At 36.5% G+C, this 25,374-nt stretch overlaps 1 long non-coding RNA gene across 2 annotated transcripts in view; it reads left to right on the forward strand.

The window, feature by feature from the left end:
• LOC121469831 (uncharacterized) overlaps positions 1-25,374 on the forward strand; it is a 127,550-nt gene that overhangs the window by 45,867 nt on the left and 56,309 nt on the right. The window lies entirely within an intron of this gene.

Consider the following 25,374-nt stretch of genomic DNA (forward strand, 5'->3'; position numbering starts at 1 on the left):
CTGGAAAAGAATAGTACATCAAGACCTCTGCAAGCAGGAGATATTGTAAAATGCATAAGTTTGTTTATGTGATGATTAACCTATTCATTGTAGCCTTCCTAAAATAGTATATAAGCATAGGTATGCCACAATAAATTTGGGTTCTGACCACCAGCCAGTTGTCCCCATCTCTCTTCATTGCCAATACTCATCCACAGTTTGATCTCCATTCATGGAAGGTGACAGCAGAGCTCTCCATTCAGAAAACATTTCCTTGCTTATCTCATCCCTGTGTCAGCACCAAGGGAGGAGCTGGTGTTTAAACAGGGCACCTTTCCCAGGCCAGAGAAGCTGCTCAGACTAAACCAGCAGCTTCCCTGGAAAAGGGGCTATTGGCTGCAAGCTGGCTTGGCTGTGAGCTAGACCAGAACAGTTTGGACTGCAGATTAGCAATAAATGGTACAAAAATCCTGTGGTTTATATTTCTGGGGGAAGAGAAGCAGTATGGAAGTGGACAAGAGTAATCCACGTAAAGCTGCAGTGTTTCAGTTTGGGAAAGGATGACACAAATTGATCTTAAATAGAGAAATACATGATTTAAATGCTAATATCTCACAACAGATTTCAGTTATAACCCTTATTAAGTGTTTCCTCTAGGATATGTATTTAGTGCAAGATTTTTGAGAAATAGATGACATCTTACTTGCCTTCTTTGAAGTGGATTTTGTTCTTCAAGTGGCCCAGCCAGCAGTTCCCTCACATTTCTCCCCTTTCCATTCAGATAGCTGTTTAGTTTTGACTCCTCCTACATCTTATTCTTTCCAGATCACTTATATCACACAAGATAGATGCTTATTTCTTTGATTTAAAAGCAAGACACACATTATTTTCAAGAGGTATTCCACATTTAGCATCATTTTCATTAGCAATATATACCCTTGCCCTTGCTCTTCTTTACTCAAGCAACTAATGTTCAGCAGTACTACAGCAATACAAATTACAAATTGAAACACCTATTGGAAAAATTCACATCAAAAATAAACAAAAACCACATTAAAGCACCCAGACTTTTAAAACAGCTGTATGGATACATGTGTAGAAAGCTATTTCACATGGAGGTCTATATAAAAATAAATAAAGCTTTTTCAAACACTTGCAACAGGTGGTCAAGGGAAGAAATAAATTACCCAGGCTCCCTGTAGGGTCAGTAATCCTGTCCTGGCTCAGTGATACACATCTCAGTAAATAAGATAATTTTACATACTAAGTAATATTTACAATTTTTGGGAAGGTGTGTGTGTGTACCTATATATGAATGCAAATCTAGAAATGGAATTCAAGTTTTGTTTAAAGAAAGGTTTTCTTCAGGCTGCATCAGCCTGTAACCTCACCCCACATGCAATAAACACTGCAGTCAGTTTTGCAATCAGTTTTGCAAATCCCCCCTGGCAACTTCTGCATCACCACCTGCAGGTTCATCTTCCAGGGAGAAGAGCAAGAACTCTGAACCCTGGAGAAAGGTGTGTGAGGTACCACATATGTTTGCAGCAGGGTTGGCTTTCAAAGCTCTGTGATTTTATGCCTTCACAGAGCCATAAAACCATTTCCTCTCTAAACAGAAATCCGAGTCCAAATTTATTTTTAGACAAATTACAGAAAATCATTGCTATTCGTGACACCTAAATGAAGGGCTAGAAGCAACCTGTCCTCTTGGCATATGACTAAGCTCCATTATGTTCAGAGATGCTGTAATTTCAGTTGAAGCAATATCCTGGGATTTCTCTTCTCATTTTGGGCACGGTAGATATTGGCCACATATTTTTATTCTCAGGCTTGTTGTTGTTGTTTCTGACTAGGACTTTCTCACACTGAGAAAATATTAAATTTGGGGGCATTTTTTTTCACCTCTTTACTTTCAGTGAAATGCCTTTTACTAGAAATGCACAACAGTCTGGTTTTCTGTGCTTTCCTGGGCTTGCTGGATTATTCTTAAGTGACAAAGCTCAAAACATCACATCAACTGCTTTCCCCAAGCATGAGAGCAAGCCAGAGAAATCAGTTTAAAAGCATGAGCAGGTTTAGGTTTCTTCTGTTACTTTTTGTAATTGAAACTTATTTGCCCGTGTCCCTGATGTCTATTCACAGCTGCCCTCTTTCAAAGCTTGAATTAATGTTGATGCTTGAAAAGAATGATTTCTAAGAGGAAAACTCTATTGCTTTTCAGAAATCTGGCATTTACTTCCAATGTCTAAATCTTAACCCTTAATGAGTAATAATGAGTGTTGGAGAAGGCACAAGGAGAATTTTTGATGTAAGATCAGAGGCAACTCAGAATCTCAAGGACACTTGATAAGTCAGAATTTACCTAATAAATGAGCTGCATTTTTGAAGTATTTTGATTATGTTATGCTTTGCTTTAGTTTAGACTTTCATGACAGTTGAAAGCAAAGTTATCATTATCACAGAAGCATTTAAAATGAAATTGGTTTGAAAAACAACTATGTATGATATTAAATTGTAAATCATTCTAAAGTTCCTTAAGAACAAAAGGTCAGACACATAGCTCATGTAAATCAGTGTTGCCTTTTTGATGTTACTGGCATTGTATTAGTCTCAAGCCAGGATCTGGTCTGTAGTGCTCTAAACCTCAAGTTTAAAAATACTTTCTTGCAAGATTTGCCTTTCTGTAGTCCAGATCTGTCACATAAATTTAGCAGGGAAGACACAAATACTAAAACAAGATCAAAGAAAGCAGACCTGTAAATCCCAAAATAAAATTTCTCCTTTAAACCTTTCTCTCCATCATTCATCATTTATAATTCCTTCATTTTCATCATTTCTACCAATCCCTTTTCTCCATACATTCTCCAACTGAGAATGGAATACTCAGCTATCAACTTGATATTATTACTTCATCACACTTTACAGGATTTTTTTTTTTTTTTTTTTAAAGAAAGTTACTCCTAGAGTCCAGTCATATTGTGAGTCATGAAAAAGCCTTCTGGAAACTTGAAATGAGATGTGATATAGATATTAGAAACTTTATTAGTATAAAATGCCACAGACGTACAGACCAGTTACTTTGAAAGAATTTCTATGATCAAGAGAGTTTCTGGTAAAAGAGCAGCTGTAAATTGATTTGGCATTTCATCTAGTACAGGATATATTAATTGGTGGATAAAGTTGTTCCAAGACTTGTTAAAAAGCTGCATATCTAGAAGCTGCACATAGTTTGACCTAGCACAGTTAAACAGGCTTCCATGCTTCAGTTACTGTAAAAAGTATGCAAACATCTCAACAGGAACCACATTCCAGTGGAATTGTCTCAGAGATTTGAATGACAGCACCTAAATGAAGACTCAAAATTTTACAGGAAAAGGAGACACAGGGAATAAAAACACTTAATGGAAAAAAGAGGAACCAAATCTCAAAGCTATTGCTGGTTTCTTCTTATCAAAGGTTTTGAAACAGTGTATTCAATGATCTTTTCAAGAGTGCTTTGCTATAAGTTTAATAAAAAGACTACACAAAACCTACCTGCTCTATATCAGCTCTACTCCTAATGCAAAGTTCTGCAAGAGAGAAGAGGATTTCTGATTACTTTGTGTCATCCAAGGCTCATTTTGTCTAGACTCAGCAGACCCATAGACTTTGTGTACAGTAAGGAAAGAGAGGAAAAGGAGAAAGATGGATAAAGAAAACAGTCTAAATAGACCGAATAAAATGCAAGTGTGCTGTCCAAACCTGAATACACTGCTGTGTAAAAGGTGTGAAGAGACAAGAAGGATTACCTGAGAGATGGATGGCATCCTGCTCACTGCTTCCAGTCAGAGGTTTACATTTTACAAAGACATTTGTCAAGGCATCTCTTATGCTCAGCCTGCAGCCCGCTGCTCTTCCCTGCAGATCTACCTCTCCAGCTATTCAGACTTCCATTTGATCCGTAGAAACTCAGCTGGAACTCCCTTACACTTAAATTGTTGTCAGTTCACATGATTCTCCTTTCAGGACACCTCAGCACTGCAGCTATTGTGTCTGTGCCTGCCATCCGTCCTACAGCAGCACTACCTGGTACTTCAGCAGAACAGAAAAACCACCAACATTACAAGTTATTAATGAAGGATATTGAAGAGAACTGAATTTAGGAAAGACCCATGAAAATCACACCCCATGTATGTTTGAAGTTGACAGATAAATACCCTCAGATTGTGCTTCTCCTAATTACTTCTGAATTTACCAATCCACAGGCGTATGAGAGTATCACATAAAATACTCTAAACTTTACAGCTTCTCCTTAATTTGCAGGGCTCACTACCCAACACAGGAAGAAATTAGATGGACTTGGCATATTTTAATCTCAGAAACTCCACATTACCTTCTTAGTGCCTAAATTATATTAATATTTCACCAGAAATTGAAGGTGTCTTGAAGACCTTTGATCAAACATACCAAGTACTGATTTTAAAGAAAAGAAAAGAAAAAAATAGAAAATACACAAACATTAAAAGCTTTTCATTTCTTTTTCTTTTATGTTCCACTTGCTAGGGTTCATTTGTTTGTTTTTGTGGCTAATCATGGAATGGTTTATCATCAACATGGAAAGATCCTCCTTGTGCATTTACAACCTTGCATTCATCCACTACTGCTCCAGGATTCTTGATCAGATTCTTTAGGGTAAGTTCAAAAACTCTTCAGAGATCCTAAAACTGGACTAACCCACAGGGCCACCACACAAGTGGATCATACTGTTTATCAGGATTATAATAGCAAATAACATCTTGTAGTGCCTGAAGGAAATCATTACTTCCTCCCTCGACACAAAGAACATTGCTACTCCCATAGTCCAAGGAGGATTATGCCAAGAAAAACCCTTGGCATCATGATATTTTCCAGGGTAAAATGCACTGGATGCTAAATTTCAGTCTTCAGGGTGAAAACTCATGATTCTGGCACAAGCTGCCATATATTAGTTCTTCCTTTCCTCCAAGGATCTAATCTGATTTTACTCAAACTTAATGAATTGTTTAAAAATACCTTCAATTTACTGAGTTATATGTTTGTGCTTAGTGCACAACATACAAAATTCCAGCTAAAATAAAGCAACACATGAAATTTCTCTTCCTTTATGATTTTGCAAAAATAACCCTTTAGCATCTTTAAAATAACATAAAAACTGGCCAAAAGTGAATAACTTAATGCGAAGGGTAAATTAAAGTTTTAATAGAGAAATAAGCTTGAAAAAGGAAGGGGGAGGATAAGAAATAAGCATTTCATTTTCTTCATGCCTGGGTAAGAAATTTGGCTATGTAAGTGGAGTAATTCATCATCCATATTTCCAACACCACCGGTGCTCAAGGGCAGCTGTTCTTCAGATCTATTGTTTGAGAATTTCTAAGAAATAGTCATCTTAGCCGAAGAAGTGACCCAAATAATTTTGATGTTTCTGCTTCCAGAAAATGTCAGAACTGTAGGAGCCTGATTTTTACCTCCTCACTAGCATCAATTTTAATGCTAGGAGGAGGAGCAAAGAAAGGCAAATATGACAATCCTCTTAATACAAAATTGATCTCAAGGTTGCCACTGGTGATACATAGCCAAATTCTCTTCCAAAAAGAAACAAAGAGCAAGAATTGTCCCAGTTCCTGTATCATTGTAATCATATTGCTGCTCACACATAGGTGACAGAACGTGTTTGTGAATTAAAAACTACAATTATCATCTATTTGTGCAATAACCTGTAATAACTTTAACAACTACTAAGCAGTTTATGAACTTACATGACAGCAAAGGCCAGAAATTTTTTGGTGCTCGTATAAAATCTATTTGTCTAAAATAACTGACAATTATTAAAGACAAGAAAACTGTTCCTATGGAACTCCTATTAATAGGTTCTTCCATGAAGAAAAACAAACCCAAATAATTGTTCTCCCACAGGCTCAAACTGTTTATTATTCAATTCAGACTCAACTTTTTCCTCACATGCTGCAAACCATCAGAGGTAAAAATAAATCTAGTTTCTAAACTCGGGGAATTTAAAGATTGATCAAATGATGAATTTGGATGACTGTGTTTATTAAATAGAGAAAAAATAAGCACTTAGTGTTAGGTATATTCTTCAATAACTATGTGGATATTTTAGACACAGCTAAAATTTCAGCTATCTAATTCAAGATAGAAAAGATGTACTACTTCTTTCCTCATGTGTTTTGCACCTCCTAGATAATAACTAAAAATATTCACTTTTTTGATTATGTTCTTTGAAGAATAAAGGCATCTGACCTTGTACTGTAGCTGCCTGTTCAGTTGGCACTCCACTAAACTAAAGTCGTAGAAGACATATATTTTAAGGTTGTGATTTTCAAAGCACACCAAAATTGCTTACTGCATATGTCTAGGAGTACTTCCAAGATGCATTGAAATCACATGTTTGAATTTCCTCAATAAATAGATTGTCTTTTTCTTTTGTAACAAAATAGTTAATCAGGAATTAAAGTAGCTTTATGGTCAGCAAGCTTACAGAAATGCAAGTCATCATAAACACTACTACTGTGAAAACTCATATTAAAAGCTTTCAGATATAGGGTTCCTTTAATTTCATCCAAGAACACACAAAACCTAGATTCAGCTGACAAACTGATTTCTGATGATTAGCAAAACCATGAATTTGATGCACACTGTATCCTGACTTTCCCTCCTACCTTTGTAGTCACAAGGAAGGAGGTAAGATAAGTTTGACCTTTTCTTTTAGGTCAATTCAAAAGTTCATTTAGCTGTGATGCTCCCTTTCCTTTAGGAAAATATAAAAAAATATAAGCTTTACACACACTTGGATTCTTTTGCAGAGTGGCCCTGCTTAGCATTTTTCCTCTCTCCAATTCTAGCCGAAGAACAAAAAGAAAGGCTTTAAACTCCAAAGAGAAATTTGATAAATGTATTTCTGGCAATGTTTTCTCTGGAAACACAGCTGAAGCTGGGAGGTGGATGCTGAAAGGCCTCTCAAGTTGAAAGCACAGATGAAATGCAAAGAACTGCAGTAGCATGTTGTACTGTGGGTTGTGTGGTCTACAGAAAAGAACAGATTTGGAAATCATTCCTTTTGTGATGGGGTAAGAACAGAGTTTAGTTCTGTTCCCCAGCAAACACACTCAGGGCTCCACTCTGCTCCTCATGTCCCTTTATCTTTCAAGGGAAAGCTGGAGAGCACGTTCACACCTCCATGATTATCCGTGTGGAAAGGATCAGAGGTTGCAGAGCAGACAATATACAATTATCTTACATAAGAGGAGGCTGAGAAAAAGTAAATGGACCATCAAACAGAGCTGTGTTCTACCTGCTTTCAAAAAACACCCACACACAGCTTTTTCTGGTACTAAAACAGATACCTTGAGTGTGCCACAAAATGTTTGCTTTTCCAGCACAAAGAAAGTCATACTTTACAGAGGCAATTTAAACAATAAGGATGATTTTCAGCATAAAGAATGAGAATCTAGAAAGCATCCACAAGATAAGCCAGGATGAAGTGGTGAGTTATACTCTTCCAAACTGTAATGTTTGCTCTCCATTAGTAGAGGTACACTGCAAGTCTTCCTGGCTACTCTGTGAAACTCAATGCAGGTTTAATTTGGGTTTGATTTACAATAATTGAGTTCTTTGTACAGACAAAGAAATTTTATCTGAGCTAGCTTCTTTTTTTTTTTGCCCTTAATAAAACTATTATATAGTTGTTGATGTAGTATGGACTAACCCATTCATTTCTGGGGAGAATATTGCATATTTCTGGCAAAACTACAATGACAAACATTCACTGAATTTATGTTGTGTCTTCTCAGGCAAGTAATACTCCTCAGGGTTTAGAGGGAATACATTCCAGACTGTGCTAAAACTTATTGCCAGGCTATATCCTTCTATGTGTCTGCATTAAACTAGATATAATGTGACTGTATGTCAAGCTGCCTAAACTGGTTTGAAGTGAGTCTCTTTCTTCAAAATGAGCTTAATAATTGCAAAAAGTTCTAAAGACATTGATCTATCTTCCATAATCTGCTGTTCCCTTCCATACTTGAATGCCACCAGGTTCTAATCTCATATACTGTAGGGACAGATGCACATCAGTGTATTTGTAAGCTAAGAGTATATATGTGCACATAGTATAAATGCCAAAAAACAGTTCCACCCAAAGTACACACACTTTTAGGGAACAAAAGGAAAGCAAACCAAATAAAAAAAAATTCCAAAACCTGGTTGCATGATGCAAAATAAGTAGTATCAGACTATTACTGAATTGAACATTAGTTCCACTTGAAAACCTAGCTGTTGTTGTTGCCGTTACATTTGTATTCTAGTTCACAAACTATCCTTGCAATTCCAGTCTGAGTTCTTCCTTATCTTCCAGTTTATCTTTAGCATTAAATCAGCATAACAATTGACTGTGATTTCATTACAGATTTCATGATTTAACGCCTGCCTAATTTCCTTGATTTTTGGTAATCAAGTATAAACACTGCTTTAGTCAAATCATTACATCAGATGCTCAATTTTTTTATAATTTTTCTGGAATTTCTATCAAGTTCTTCTCCAAAGAATCTTTATTTCAGACCAAGCAGCTCTCCCTCATAAACACAACCTACTTTCTGTATTCCTACACATCAATCTTAACATGCAGCATTTAAGGAGATTTTCCAATAAGCTCATGTAAGAAATCCCATCTAATTAATTTAGATTATCATTGCAGTACATCACCTCAGTTCCCTTTCCAAACGCTCTCAGCAATTATATCACTGAATCAAAAGCCTGAATAACATCAGCACTACAACTTACTGAAAATACCTACAGTCGGATAAGAACAGCTCCTCTTTGTGGCTTTTTGTACTAGAAGTCACATTTGATCAAGCCCACTGACTGCAAGAGCCAGTCCACACTAAGGATCTCCTTTGCTGCTCTTCAGAGCTATGATGACAAAGTATTTTACATAATTCAAATTAAATAATATTTCAAAGCTGAGTTTAAAACATGCATCTACCAAATTTACTTGAAGCCTTCCACTCACATAGCACTAAAGGTTTCTTTCTCACTAAGGCCACCAGCCCTTCACATCACTCTCCCTCTAACAATTTCATCACCTTGGGATTTTAACTCCTAATCAGAATAAAATGCCTCAAGGCTTCTATCATAGATCACTTCCATTTACTTTTTCATTTTCCCTGCTCTTCACTTTAGAGAGAGCCTGCTGAAAACAATAAAATCATCCCACACCATAAAATCCCTTATCTCATTGCCTCCTTCTTCTTTAGCAATATTCTTTCTGCCTTTCCTTCCTCTGACAGGAAAACTCTCTGGAATTGCCAGGTGTGTATGCTGGGTACCATCATCAGTGAGCCAACACTGAAAGCCCCCATCTCCTGCAAGCAGATGTGGGTAAACACAAATCTAACTGGTGGCTTAAAGTGTTTTATGGTAACTGAATTGACTATGGGTTTATTTGATTTTGTAATAAGATAAGTTTTGAATAAATTCATGTGTTTTAGTACGTTAGTCAATACAGTTACTATCAATAAAATGGCAGTTTTATTAAAAAAAAAAAAAAAAAAAAAAGCCAGCAAGAACATCCAGTGCTAATTTCCCATAAAATTAGCTAGATGAAGGTGAATTCCTCTACCTCATTTTATGCCTTCATACTTCATATCCCATCAGCAGCAGTTTATAAGCACCAAAACACGGATACCAACTTCCTACAACTCTCAAAGCCATCCAGGTAGTCTTTCTCAGAACCTTTCACATTATTACAGACTTACACCACTCTCTGCTGAAACCTCACCTCAGATCCCCAGCCCACAGTTCCTTCATTCATCCCACTGAAAAAATGGGGATCATCCAGGTGGGAAATCGTTCTTCAGCTCACCTGAATCCCTCTGTCACACAGCAAAACAAAGATTCCCCAGCAATCAGGAAGAAAACCAAGTTCATTCAATTCCCTCTTTATTAGTAATCTCCTCTATTTATGTTTTATCCCTAACTTGTACATTGCCACATCTTCGAGGATTCATTTAATTAAACAAGATTTATTTTCTTGAATGCAACTACACCTGGCTTGGACAAGCCTGAAAAAAATATTCTTATGCATTCAATATGCAAAGAGTATGTTTACACATTCATTCAGTATTCTTACAGATGACAACACATGATTTATTCCCAATCAGAGCTTTTTGTTTAGGGTTGTATTCATCTCTTTTAAATTAGGCCTTTTTTGGTTATTATTTACTTGTGGTTTGATTAAATATATGTGCAGGCTAATATGCAATAAAAAGACAGGAAAATTTTCATCACCTATGTGGTACTCATATTCCTCATAAATATTTTGGTTTCTATAAAATTATCCTGGAAAAGAGTTTATTTTATTTCCTAATCTACCTCTGGTCTATGTATTGGAAGGGTCAACTGGTTTATTTACTGGAGGGGTCAAAAAGGGTCAATATAACTTAAAAAAAAAAAAGAAAGAAAAACCTGCTTCTATAAGCATTTTACTAGGAAGGAATGACTCTCTTGTTACATCTTATTTGGAAAAAAAGTTGGGAAGGAGCTGAGGGAGGTAATGAGAGAGCCCTTGAGTGGTTATTTTACTTTTCCCTTTAGTCTAGTTTCTTTTGACACAAGTCTGAAAGCCTTCTACTTTGCTTGGAACTACCCCCTTTGCTCACTTCTGTACAGAAAATTAAGAAACCAATAATGAAACTCAAATACTTTGGAGCAGCATTTTTAAAACAGGGTCATGAAGCTGTATTATACGCCATTTAAATAGTATGTGATTACAGCATCATTCTTTTACAAATTAGCACAAAGTGCAAGTGAACAAACAAGAAAATGGACATAAGAAAATAAAATCAAGAGTAAAATTGTGTTTTCATGTAATTTAATCTAAATTGTCTGCTTTTCTCCAGTAGAGACCATCAACATTTGAAAATTCAAAGTAGCTAGGCTATTGCTAAAGAACAAAATAAGCATAATTTCTGCGACAATTAAATTATGCAGGTAATAACAAGACACAAGTAGTCTGTTTGATCACAAAACACATTTTTTTAGATAATTTTTTGAAGTTTTCTAATTTGGAATGAAGTATTTAAGCTTCAACAGCCACTTAAGTATTGTCACATAGTACTGGGCCACACCTTTCTCAAATATAAAGTTTAACCACTTTCTATAAGCAGGGACAGGAATAAGCAGTAGGACATTGATAAATTCATATCACTTTGGCAAATAAATGGAAAAGGAATGTTTGGCTGGGGCATTCCTGAATCCATCTATTGCGTTTCTACTCTGACACTAAAGTGGGGTCATGCAATTCTCTAGTTACTTAATGTCCGCTTCTGTACTTTAAATATGTTATTTCTTATCAGACTGAGTCCTCATGCTCCAATTTGCTCTGAAGAAGCAGAAATTGCATTTGGAAAATAGGATTTTCTTTCTTTCTGTTCTTGGCACTCACTATCTTCATTCAACATGTAACATCATTTTGACACAATGCAGCAGGTAATACTCCAAAATAGAACACAGTGAAAGCTACCCAGCATACGAGGAGAAAGTCTATAATCACAAAAATACTGCACAATTTTCATTGGCTGCTGTTCAGTTTCAAATTATTCACCCAGCTTCAATAAAGTCCTCTCAGATCCCAGCTCCAGAGGTAGCTGCTCACTTCTGAGCATCACACAAACACATTATTTCCTTGCTGGCCACGATCAAGTAGAGGTTTTTTTCCCTAAAATTAATACTTTGGCTGAAAAAGGTGGTTTCTGTTTTACCACCAAGTATCTCTATGCCAGTGTAGCATACTAGGGAGGTTGCATGGGTAAATTCCCCACCAGAGCACAGCAAGGCTTTGATGCAGCCAGATTGCTTTGAAAGGGACATAAAGCACCGAGGAAATATTCTTTGGAGGAACAGTTTACTACTTTAAAAGCTGTACAGTCTACAAGGAAAATATACAGGAGAGTGTAGGATATTTTCCTATGCCAGTCATATATTTTCAGCTCTGTCCCTTTGTGTAATTTACTCCCAACAGTACAAGCAGGTAACAGCTACTGTACTATTAAATTTATTTTGGAAAATCATTGTGATAAAATGCAAAAAAATTCTTTTTCTGTCCTAATGTCTTCTCTGTCATTGAGTCAAACTCTGAATGTCCATGTGTATAAGAAAAATAAAACATAGTTTCAGTCAGAAAAAAAGACTTTATTTTCCTCTCTGAATTTTGCTGTTTCTGTATTCTAGGAGAAATGGAACAGGTTTAACATACAGACATTTATGTGGTCTGACAAAACTTCAGAAATCAAATAAATTTGCTATAATTTTTGTCCTCCCATAAACAGAGGAGCAAAGTGTAATTCAGCTGAAGAGATGGTATGAGATAGTTTTACAAGCACAAATAAAGGGCATGGAAGAGGAGAGAGGAAGTGAAAATGTAGTATGGTTGCAAGAACAAACTGTTAGTAGGTGACAATTTTAGACAAAAAAGAATCACTGCTTTTTCTATTGAAAAACCCTAAATTAAATAAAATAATGACCCTGATATTGTTTTTGTACTGTAGAAAGAATTTTCCAGCAACCAGCCAGATCACTGGTAACAAATTCATCATGTAATGAATTTTGCTTTGTGGTGAGGAATACAGGAAAATGCACAATGATTAAGCACCAACTTAAAGCAGTATATTTGTCACTCTGTGTGAATTAAAAAGCTAGAGAGACACTGTACAGTATTTGCTGTCTGTGTTTTGATTCATTGCATTGTTGGCTCTCTTAGAACTATTAATGATAATGCCTGCTAACTTCTGAAATTGGAAGAGCTAGTTAGGGTATTTTCAACTACAAGCATCTTTAAAGTAGATTTCTGGAAGGTTCAGTATGTTCAGCATAACCTTGGATCACAAAGACTGAATACTTCTATCAGCAGCATATAACAGTAAAAATCTTAACATTATTTATGTATATGGCTAGATTTTTATTTTCATAGCTAAAGTCAGTGCCTGCAATGTCACTGGCAATATTGCATTACCATTTTTTATCTATGGAAATGGGAGGAAAATCACATTGACTTAATAGGAAATATTATGGTAATCCCTATATATCAGTTAAGATAAGTGCATTTCAGCAGGGCATAAATTGCCACAAGCTTCTTCTGTATTCAGACAACTGTGAGACTTAAAAGCAAATGCAGATATGTTTCTCTTTTCCTTGAGTTCATCAGCACAGTATACTGGGATTCAACCAGTGCAGGGGAAGAAGACAGATGTGGGTCACAGGGAGTACAGAGTGACTGAAAGATGCCATTGCTAAGGATCATAAGTAATGCTGCCCAAATTTTGGGATAATGGTGGATGTTAGGTATTACTGCATTGGTCAGGCAGAAAAATCTAAGGGGAGAAAACTAACTGAGGATCATAAACCCATATGAACAAAGATTTGGTGGGACTGTTGCCTTTGTTGTTAACTTTAATAAATCAAAAGTGCAAAATCTACCTTACAGCCTAAGGCATTATTTCATATCAGTAATAAAATATGTGCCTATACCCCTTCAGCAATATACAAACATACATACACACACATGAAATATATTGAGAGATGTATATTCACTGCCTCAACTATGATAACTTCAAGGTTGGAAATACTTTAATGAGAAAGAAAGGTAGAAGAGGAAGGCTGTAAGCCAATTTCCTGAAGAGTGGGAGCATGGCATTGCCCATGGAAGAACTGGGACCCTTCAGCCTTGACTACAGGTTAAGGCCCCATTAGGTAACACATTGTGCAAATTTCTGAACAAGCAAACTAAAAAAAAGGTTTTAGCCCACAAAATAAATTCAAAGACAGCCACATCAGCCTGGAAAAGGATGGCAAAAGCTCAAGGAAATGATGGATGATGTATAACCCAAAACTCCTGGCAGATGCTTTGGAGTCATCATGGTGCAAGCAGGGGCAGGAGTGGCTGGAGAGTGCCCAAGCCATGGGTGCCAGGATCCTAGTATCATGTTCCAAAGGAATTTTGGGTACCAGAGCATCCATCCAGCCTCATCCAGGCACCACAATTCTTCATCTTGTGAGTCGACTCCTCTCATATGTTCTCCCCATCTGGGTGACAAACCATCTTATTTTGTACACATCCATCTGAAGGGAGGAGCTGATCACCCAAACTTTCAGTCAGACTCAACTGAACTCAACAGAGCACATGTGGGAAGAGGCAGGAAATGGAGATTACCATGGAAACCCATCATTCTGTTTTCATCTCTGTCTAAGTTTTGATACCAGATTGAAATAGCCTGGCTTAACTTTTATTATTGGCAGTGACTGAGAGGGTTTAGCTATGGTCTCCTCACTCTTTAGTCTTTTGAATATTTGCTTTGCCTTTTTATAATTGGCAAAAACTTACTCATAAATAAAAGACAGTTAAATATAAAAAAAATTAAGTCTAAAACTGTAAAATCTGAGTCAGTTGTGAGAGGAAATAGTAGGATTTGTTGTTGTTGTTGTTGGGCTTTTTTGCTGGGGATTGATTTCTTTTGTTTGGGTTTCCTTTTGCTAAGTAGCAACCTGATATACAAGAGAATCAAAAAGGCTTCAGGGTATTTTATTTATCAGCCATTTCTTGTTTAATTTAATAGTGCAGTTAACCAGTTTAACACACAAAGAAAGAATCAGAGATTTCAGAGTACTTGCACACCAATCTCCCTTTTGTCAGTGCAGGGACCATCTTTAGGTCCCTGATGAAAGTCAATTTAGATTTCTTACAGAAGAAAAAATGATAGGAAGGACAGGAAGAGTGGTCAAAGGCTATTTAAAATCTATAACCAAGCATGCAATTTCTTTTGCTAAATATCATAAAATTTATGTAAGGAATATATCCTTCATATGTAACCATGTTGGACTACATATGACGTGTATTATATAGGAATAAATCTACAAAAATATTATATTTACATAACCAGACAAAAATGTTTTGATTACCTGTGTGAAGTCAATTTACAAAAAAATTCCTTCAATTGCAGGGGTTTTTGTATTGTTTCTATGGGTTCATTCCCAAGTGTCTTTTCCTTTTTTCTCACTGGCCAGCCTTTATTCTTTCTCCTTGTCTTTCTGGTGGGCTTGAAAAGAGCCATTTGTTTTGTGAGGTTCATATTTCAAGTATTTTCAAGCATGAGTAAATAACACTTGGCTGATTTCACAGGTTTCTCCTTGACTGCAGTAAGGTTTCAGTCATTTCTTGACTCCAGATGCTTGTGCCCAAAGAGCAGTCTGAAATGTCTTATATACAACACACACCTTTTTGGGACTGCAAGAAATCAGATGAGAATAATAGCAAACTGAAATACACAGAAAAGAAGAAATAATAGTTTATTTTAAAAAAAAAATTGCCTAAAGAATTAAGCCAGACATTATACACAGTGTTGAATTAACTTGTTTCTTCTTCCAGGAAACCACTGCAATGCCTGAGACAGTAACGTGGCCAAAAGCAGAATTTACAAAGCAAAGGCCTCTTTACAAAGCAAACCAACAGACCTGATTTGCAGACCCCTCTTTAGGCTGAGATTTGTGCATCATCTAAGAGACCCAGATAAGAAAGTACATTGTATTTTAACATCATTTATAAAAATTAAAACAAGAAACAAAATTATTTCAGATACCAGCCTTAATGTCCTGGATCTCTGTGGAGCCATGTATAACACAAGCTTTAAGGCAGATCTGTGTGATTTTATGAATGACTTCTTTTATATCCATTCTGCAGAAGCATCAGTAGATTTCCTTTTCTGTAAAGGTAACATGTCAGCTCTCCAGTTCTGATTGCTCCAGATTTTCCATATGTGTATCCCAGGCCTCAGCTTCCCTCCACCTTCTCTCAGAAGACTTGCTCATCAATGGCAATGTTTCCAAAAACTTTTACCAAATTTTATTTTCTGCTTGTGTCATAACAAACTTATTTTTTCTATGAAAAACTGAAGTTCATTAGCAGGCCATGACAATTTCTCTGTCCCCCTGCAGGGCTGCTCAGGTCTTCCATCGTCCTTTTGGCTCTGTAGAAGTTGAACAGCAGCAGTGTTATGGTGTTTACAGACAGTACATGGCTTAAAAAGGGGTTTGGTTCTATTTAGACAGTACAGCACCAAAGCTAAACTGTGTTTCACAAATAGAAACACAACATTTTTGCAGGGCCTTCAATCCACCGTATGCTGTCAGGTGTCAGGTATATTTGTTGAATCGCCCTGTAACTACAGACTCTCTTAAAGTGTATCATATTTTTGTAATCTTTAATTAGTACATATGGGACAAGGAGTTTCAGTCAGCAAGTCTGTGCCCTGTGATCCCAGGATTCTTGGAATATTTATTATTAGCAGGTCAAAAGGGAGCAACAATATAGAGAACATTGATATGCCTTAGCCCCACAATCTGAGACCGAAACATCCCCTATAAAATATTCAACACCCCATCTCCAATAATTTCTTTAAACACAGTAGGACACAAGATCCTGTTCTATGGGCAGGGAATTGAGAGGGGAGGACATAAAGCAGTTCTTTGTGTGGAACATCACCACAGCAATGGCTGAAGCTGATGGCAGACCACTGGTGTTGCCACTGGGATCGTTCTGAGGTCTCCACCAGCGTTCATACAGGTACACAATATTCCTCTTTCTACCCCCATGCATTGGATGGGGAGATCATGAAGAAGGGAAAAATCAAAGGATAGATTTGATACTAGCTGATTGTTTCCAAAAAGAAATGGCAGCAGCAATGATTTTGGGATAGGTGGCTGCAAGAGTGTGAGCAGTCAGTGCCTTCTAGACAATTTTATTACATGTCCAGACTCCAGCCTTTTACCTAACACCAGGATAAACATGGCTTTTCAAGCTTCTTAGATAAAACATCAAACTGCACCAAGATTTTAAAAAGTTTCAAATTTTCTTTTTTTTTTTTTCATTCCTTGAGGTATGATGGGGGAAAAAAATGCACACAAGCCTGAGATTTTAATCTCCGAGTGGTTATCTTGATAAGTAATAAATCTAACCTTTCCAAGCAGACGTATGAAGTTAAGGGGACTAATTGATCATGTTGGCACAAAGGTGTTGTTCATTCTGCAAAGGCCAAGTTAATTCACATTGATGTGATTCAAATTAACCTTAATCAGCTACTAGGCTGACTGTGATTTCATTACTGAATATGCTACAATTAGACATCTCCTCTCTTTAAATGCCCCTCAGCTATATTGCAGTATTTTTTTTTAATAATAAACACCCATTTACACATCAAATACTATTAGTGTAATTGGCTTTAAAATTGACTTTTTTGTGTAGTCACTTTTTGGTTCTGTTTATTCTGAAAAGGTCAAGTAATACAGATTGATGTGATCTAAATTAACCTCAAACAGTTACTTCTCCTCTCGGAATGATATGCTGTCATGGTAGGGAAGGATCAGACAGTTGCCTTCTCTTTCCATTTTTTTTCCCCTTCCAGATACATAAATCATATATACTTCATTCCTGGAGGCAGGTGCAAAACACTTAGAACCCTATAAATCATCATCATAATAGAATTCAAAAGCAGTTGACTATTCATCAGAAAACTTTAATTCTTTATCCCCATTGAGGCCGTGAAGGTATGCCATACACTGTACTTTAAAAACTACACTTTTCAAAAATTAATTTTGTTTTGTTGCAACTAAAACCTGATCTAAAGCTCACTTTTTAAAGCTTTCTGTCCTTGTATTCCATATCTGAAGTAGACAGTGTGAACACAATAGTCAACTGTAAAGTCGTGGGCAGTGTGACTGATTGTGACACTGAACAAAAGAAGCAAGTTCCCACATTTTATTTCATTTCCTGAGAAAAACAATCATAATTTCCCTACCTCTCTTCTCTTCTAATTCTCTCTGGCTAAGAGTATTGCCTTTTAACACTGCCTTGATCAAATGGAAAGGTACTGCAAGTGAAACACTCAAGGAGCGCCATAAGTTGTGGTTATTTTACATGTCAAATCACCTTTCTACATGCAAAATAACAGAACAAGCACATTATTTGTTCATTCAAATCTGAGCCCGAATCTGAAGAATGGTCTGTGCTAAGAGACCTCCCTTTTTTTGACTTTATTCTGTTGAAATGCTCAAATTTGAAATTCAGCTCTTAAAAGTAGGCAAGGACCATGCTTGGTGCCCAAAAAAAAAAAAAAAAATAAATAAAAGGGGCATTTTTTCATCCTGCCAGATCTTCTAAAAGATACCAGAAGAGAAATAGCTACATATGCAGATGAGCAAGTGGGTCAGATGGTAAAGATGATTCCTTAAAAAGTAAAAAATGCTTATTGGATCTCTAGCAGTATGGAAAAGCCTAAATCTCTGAATAATGTATCAGCTTAAATACAGGATTGAAAGGAGCTGAAGTTACTCTGGGAGATTTTCCTAAATCTTCCAGCTTTTGGGGCTGCAAAGAACAGCAAAGGCAGCTGTGTCTTTGTAATGTTCACACAGCACTTGGGTTGCTGCCTTGGTAAATCCTGAAGGAAAAAATAAGAAAAGTACATAATATTTATTTGCAAACTTTCAGGGTAACTAGTGCTGAACATAATTTGTACACACAGGGAGGCTTTCCTTTTTCTGCCTCCTATCTGCCACTGCATTTTTTCAAGTGTGCAAAATCTGTAGGGATACATTGATTTTTTTTTCCCCTTGTTGCTCAGTATGAAATAGAAAGGGTGTGAGACAGGTAATTGCTGATCCCATCCACCCTACATCTAGGGACAAACCTATTTTTCTTGGGATAATGGTTGAGTCTCGCCATATATGTAATATTTGAGATGTATTAAAGTCGCCTAACCATAAAGAAGTTGAATGCTTCAGCGACAAAATATGTATAAGAAACTTTACTTAATATTGACATAATATTTCTAACATAAACACTGAGACTAATTATGAAATCAACCCTAGTCAAAGCCAATTATACTGTGGGTTAGTAAGTACAATCACTACTGCTATTTATGGTGACAGAAATTTCATAAGTATATATGAAAGACTATATACAGATGGTGAAAAAGATTATGCTTGGCATAACTCAGAGAGACAAATTAAAATGGATGACTGTAAACAAACCAGGGAAAGTAATATTACATCACTAGAAATGAGACTGATCTACTCTTTTGCTTAAAGCCAGACTAATATCTGACATGACAGGAGCAGCTTTACTTATGTATTTGTAAGTTAGTGTGGATTTCTGGACATAACCACAGCACAACAGCCATGTGGTTAAAATCTGGATGATAACAGTCTAAAATGCTGTTTTTTTCTTGGCATATCTGCCTTCTGTCCTTCCAGGAAATATGAAATATTAGTACTCATACAGAGAAAATTTATTCAAAGTGGTTTTAATAAAATTTAGTATGTGTTTGGCAAAAAGCAAACCTTTGCTACATGAGAATAACTGAGAAATATGCATACTCACACCAAACAGATAAATGGCTTCATCTACATTAGGATGTTATCAAGTCTGAATTTTCCATTTAGAAATTTTATTATGCCTACTTATATTTTTATCCGCCATTATGAACTGAGATTAATTTAACACCATCAATTTGTAAGCAGCATGATATGTAGAGTCAGTTAGCACAATAACTCTGACTTCTGCTGTCTGTCATCCTAGATTGTCATTTACAGACATTTACTTTTACAAGATCATAAAATGATCCCAAAGTAGTCTGTTACTGAAAAGCAATGCAATATACTGTGGCTCTCATTATATTGGTTCCCTAAATAAGTTACTGTAAAACTTAAATGGGCATGTTATGGATTTCTGTCAGTTGTTTGCTGTTAAATTTTTCTTTATGATTGTGTATCTATATTTGTCAGACCTAAAGTATTCTCTTAGCTGTCCTCTGACAGTTGTTTCACCCACCCACCTTGTCCAGCAGGACTTCAAAAAAAGGACAAGGAAGGTTTTACTCACACCTTAAAATTTCCAATTTAGTATGTAAGGTGAAAGAAAATTTTGAAGGCAGACAAGGTGGACCTTGTGAGCACCAGGGCTATGCTGGAGATAAATCTTGGTGTTTTTTTCTTTTTGAAGGCAATCTGCCTGCTAAGTGCTCTTGCCTGTGAATGTTCAAACTCTGCAGAGAGCTCTAGAGCTGGAAAAATTATATCCATAGAATGGTAAGTGAAGGGGCATAGATGGCATGTATTCAGTATAATAAACGTGTTGTCAGCTGCTATCAGACTGGAAAGAGTCATTATCATTAAAAAGTATTTTTGAATCAGCTGTGCCAGAGGTAAGTGACAGTCAAATGTCATGAAGAAAATGGTAAAAAATATTTAATTCCCTCATAATGTCCTCACAAAACTGGGAACATTCCAGAAGTTTAGAAAGTCACCAATCCTTGAAAATTCTGAAAGAATGGAAAGAATAACCAGGAACAACAGAGCAGTCAATCTGATCTTTATTGGATTACAAGTGTTAAGTACTGCCCATCAGCTGGGCTTCAAAGAGCATAGGGAGTATCTTTGATGGGCTTATGGATTTGAGCAGTAAATGGCATAGTATGCTGGGAACCTTCCTAGATGTTTGCTTTAGTGTTTCCAAAGTGATTTACAGAAAAGGTTGGACCCATATGTAACTAATAATCATCAAGGATTAAACAGAAATTCACAGAACTAGAATTAGAGGATCAATGGATATCATTACCAATGTAGCTATGGAATGTTTGAGGTTGCTTTTAGCAACATCACTACTGAATGAGCTTCTCAGAAAACATTATTTCCTAACATGATCTTTAGGATATAAAATCCTTCCTATTAAAGCCTGGGAAAAGCATTGACAGGGTATGAACCTTCCAGAAGAGAAGAATAAGAGAACTAGTGGTTCCTTATGATCCCAAATTGCATCAAATTTAGAAGCAACTATTATGTCTGAATAAGGTCTCTGCATCTGACATTTGGAAAGAATTTTTCTTTTTTTTTTTGGGCAAAAAATATTAGACATCTGCCACTGCTTCCCTGGTATTAGAAAGGTCATTATACCATAGGCAGCAGAAATTGCTGAACTTCAGAAATCTTTGGCAGTGACTATTAGGAATCTGAAAAAATATCTAAGAACTTGCCAAACATGGCCTTTCCAGAATAACAGGCTGGAAAGATGAGAAAACCATAGCCTCAGAAGGGGATCATGTGAAGTGGGCAGGTTTGTTCATTGATCTTGCAGAACTTTCTTACTTCCATAACCAATAATCATAATTTTGTCAAGGGGCCGACTGGATTGGTTGTGTTCAGTCAACTGTCGGTCATTACTAATTACTTAATTACTTATTAAACATTTTGTTCATCCATGAGTCAAGATAAATCCAATGTCACTTCCAACCTCAGGAAATGAATTGAAACAACCTCACACCCTCTAATTCATACTATATATAAACTCTTGGAAGGGTTTTGATGACATTTATCTTCCTTGTCTCATGTCCTTGGGCACACCATCCAATTGAAAATGTAGCCTTGTTGAAAAAGAAGCATTCAATACTTGTATCATTATTTTTTTATATATATATATAAAAAATAGACATATGCAATTAATTGTATATGTCCATACAAATATTTGCATATATGTATTTACAAAACAAAAAATCTGTGTTCAGCACAAATCCAAAACACAGCCCCACACCAGACATGGGGAAGGAAATCAACTCTACCCCAGCTAAAACCAGCACAAGCCCTCTATTAACTTGTTTGTGTACTTAAGAAAACTCATATACTTGGAGGATGAGATGTATATTAGATATACAGTACTTCTCTGGCTGAATCCTTGACAAAACTTGCTTTCTGATGGAATACTCTCTTTTTCCCTTCTTCATTCCCTTCCTTAAAAATCTGGATGCCTATTGCTTAAATTGCCCTTTTTAGGAATGATGTTCTCCATTCTCTCTCTCTGTACTTCTGCTAAAACCAGGTGCCACTTCCCCTCCATCCCCCAACAGGTGACACAAAAAGCAAAGAACCTGGACTGAGATAAGAACAATTTAATGGAAAAATCAATGAGATATGAGAATGAACAGCATCAGCAACAATATTAATAATGATAAAAAAAGATAGAGTTATTAACATGAGAATTTTAAAAAATATGCTCCCCATGGAGCACATGCAAAGCCCACAGCCTGACCACAGCCAGTGGTCCATACCACTCCCTCCACCTCAGGGAAAAGCATCCCCTTCCCCTGCCCACAGCAATGATGTGAGGTCCTATAGAAAACCTCCAGGTGCTGACCATGCTCCTTCCTGGCTACTGCAAAAGTTAACTGTGATCTGGACAGAACCAGGACATCCATCTACTCCTATCTAATTTTTTTTTTTTTTTGAGCAGACAAAACCTTTATTAACTCTGTTTCTTAATCGTTACCAGTTTCAGAACATACTGTCTTTTCTGGCTACCATAACTCATTTATGTGCCAGAAAAATTACAAATACATTCTGCCAAGACATAAATTTTCTTTTCTTATAGAGAAATTGATACATTTAATAGTACACTGAGTTTTTAACCGATACCTACCTCTAATTAAATGAACACTTTTCCTATTTTATTATTTTAGACTGTTCGACAAAACATATTTTATTTTAACAACCCCTTGCAGAGATGATTGATGAAATTTTTTGGCACATTATTATTTCTATATGCTCTCATTTGTTTATCAATGGTAGATCTAAATAAGCCCAGTAGGATAGGGATTGAGGTAAGAGGAATGAGAGGGAGTGGGCAAAATGTCACTTTATTTCTTAAAATGTTCTACATATGCTTCTTTTTTTGCCTTAAATATTACTTGAAAAAAATTAATCTTTTTTTTTTTTTCCAGTAGAAAAATGAAATTAAGTGCTTTCACTTGATGCAGTAGACATATTGATTGAATATTTGACTTAAATAAAAACCATAATATTGTAACAATGATGTAGTAATGAATGTGCTTGTGACCAGAGATAAATGAAGAATGACTCGCAGCGGACCTGCTGAAAACTTGCCCTGTAAGACACTATAGCATTAAGCATTAAAGCAGAATTTCTTCTTACTCCCTTTTATTTTAGGTGATAGTCCAGAAAGCTATATACCAATATATCAACACTCTTTTATGGACTCTTCCTCTCCCATTTTCTGCAGCCTGTTAGATGTCTTTTCCCAAAAAAGATGCAGAGCTGCTGTGCTAATGAGAAACACTCAGCTGACAGGAGGGAGCACACCCTGACAGATGCCATTTCTTCATGACCTCTTTCTGCACCAAATAATAATAGTTGCTCTATTATTGCTCTGCAGTTCAGAGAGGGGCTTGCTGGGAGCTGAAGACCACAGAAAAAAAATTATCCCTCTGCATTCATCCAGTTTTCAGCCTTTTCTATAATTCAGCTCCTGGATGCTGTTAGAGCCAAGGTATGGAGTTCAATGTCTCCCTTGGCCCACCCAGGATGGCAGCTTTGCTTTTGTGGCCTTAGTGCTTTGGTGCAGAATAGGAGCTTGAGCAAATACAAGTTGAGGACAGCCCTGCATAAAAAATCCTCTCTTTTGCTCAAAATGAGAGCATAAACCCAAAAGACAAGTTAGCCCTGACTGCAGAATCACTTCACGAGGCAAATTCCCAAAAACAAGTATGAAAATTTATCAAGGTTCTGAAGGCACCTAATATCACTGCAGTCATTGAGAATGATTTTTATTGTCCCTAATGAGCATTTTATAGATACTCATACTTGAGCAGTGCCTGAATCTTTCAAAATAAGATCCAGCATTTTCCCTAGAGAAGAAGCATATTGCTGAATGCAATCTGTCAGCACATCGGGGCTGCTCAGACTCCTACACGGTAGTAACAGATGATCAAGTCCTCTTCCATGTTCCATGAATTGAAGGTGTAAATCAGTTTAGCCATTAAATAAGTCAACATTCCTCTTATCTATCAGTTACTTTGATTTTATAGATAAAGATATAACTTCTATTGCAAGTAATTAAAAAGGAATAATTTATTTCACAATGTAGTTTCTATCACAGTCTGCTTCAAGCCTAAAATGAGGGCAACCACTAACAGTAATTTTTGCTTTTCTAATCTATTCTCTCAAGAGAGGAATGTGATTTCACTTTGATTTTTCATTTCCATAACAAGTACTGTGAAGTTTTTCATATAGTTAAATATAGCTAGTCCTGAAAAAAGTGGAGGAACCTGACCCTCTCCTTCTACTGACATGGAAATAATAAATTGCAGATGGCCTTCTCATTTGGCTTCTTCAATGATGAATAATCAAAAAAAGTTCCCTTAGAGTTCTTACAAAATAATATTTTTTTTATTTAAAAGGATCCTTCCATGAATGGCAAAGATTAAAAATAGAATTGAATTCACTTCATTTAAGCAATACTAATACTAATCTCCTAATCTTTATCTTTTTCTCACTTTAAATGTATTTTCCTTTCTGTAAGCCATTTACTGGCTGATCATTATTCTTAAATTCCAGCAGCATTTTAAATTATATAAATACAGCATGCTATTTATCCATAACATTTCTGTGAATTCCTTTTGCTAGTCAATCATCAAACAGAAGTTTAAGATAGAGCTTTGTCTTCACTGGTACATCATCACTGAATGTTCCCTGGTAATTCTAGGCAAGAATCACACAGACATATATTTTAAGATACTCAAATGTGAGCATGTGTTTCATTTCTGCCCTGCAATATTTCTTGCTGCCTTTAAAAAATTTTAACAAGTAGAAAATATTAGACACCTGCATGATGAAACAGCATTATATTTCTGTAAGGCAGTAGTATTTATAGCACCTAGTTTTCTACCTTTGTTTTTTTAATCTTCTACTTTTGGTTTGGGGCAGACACTGCAGACCGGGATGCACCTCCTGCTACTCTTTGCTGTAGAATTAAGGTGCTTTGCTTTGTACTTCTCTTTGGCCTAATCACCAATTTACCCATTATGCTGCAAATCAGCATTTTTGCCCTCTTTAAGAATGTCCAGGCAAGCAGATTGACACCTGATTTACCCCGTTTATGATTTGCATGGGAAGGCAGCTCACCCCACAGGCATTGAGGCAGTTGTCAGGAGCCTGGGAGGATGTGGGAGCACCCGCTGGGCCAAGCCAGCTGGGAGGGAGGATAAGCAGCTTCCAGCAGCGTGTGGGCAGCTCCCACACAATCAATTACATATACCTATTGGAAAGGATGGATAAATATAATTGCCTGGCAAAAGATTTACAACACTACAGCCAGGTTGAAAACAATCCCCCCTACTGGCTGGACAATACCTACAGATAGGTCCAAAAGTCAACTGGACTGTTCCATCTCAACCCCCAGTTCATCCCACACCTGTAACCCTCCCCTGAAACCTCAGGTGTCTGTGACCCCATTGGCCCAAGTCTTGT

The sequence above is a fragment of the Taeniopygia guttata genome, chromosome 4, assembly GCF_048771995.1.
Source record: "Taeniopygia guttata chromosome 4, bTaeGut7.mat, whole genome shotgun sequence".
NCBI lineage: Eukaryota > Metazoa > Chordata > Aves > Passeriformes > Estrildidae > Taeniopygia > Taeniopygia guttata.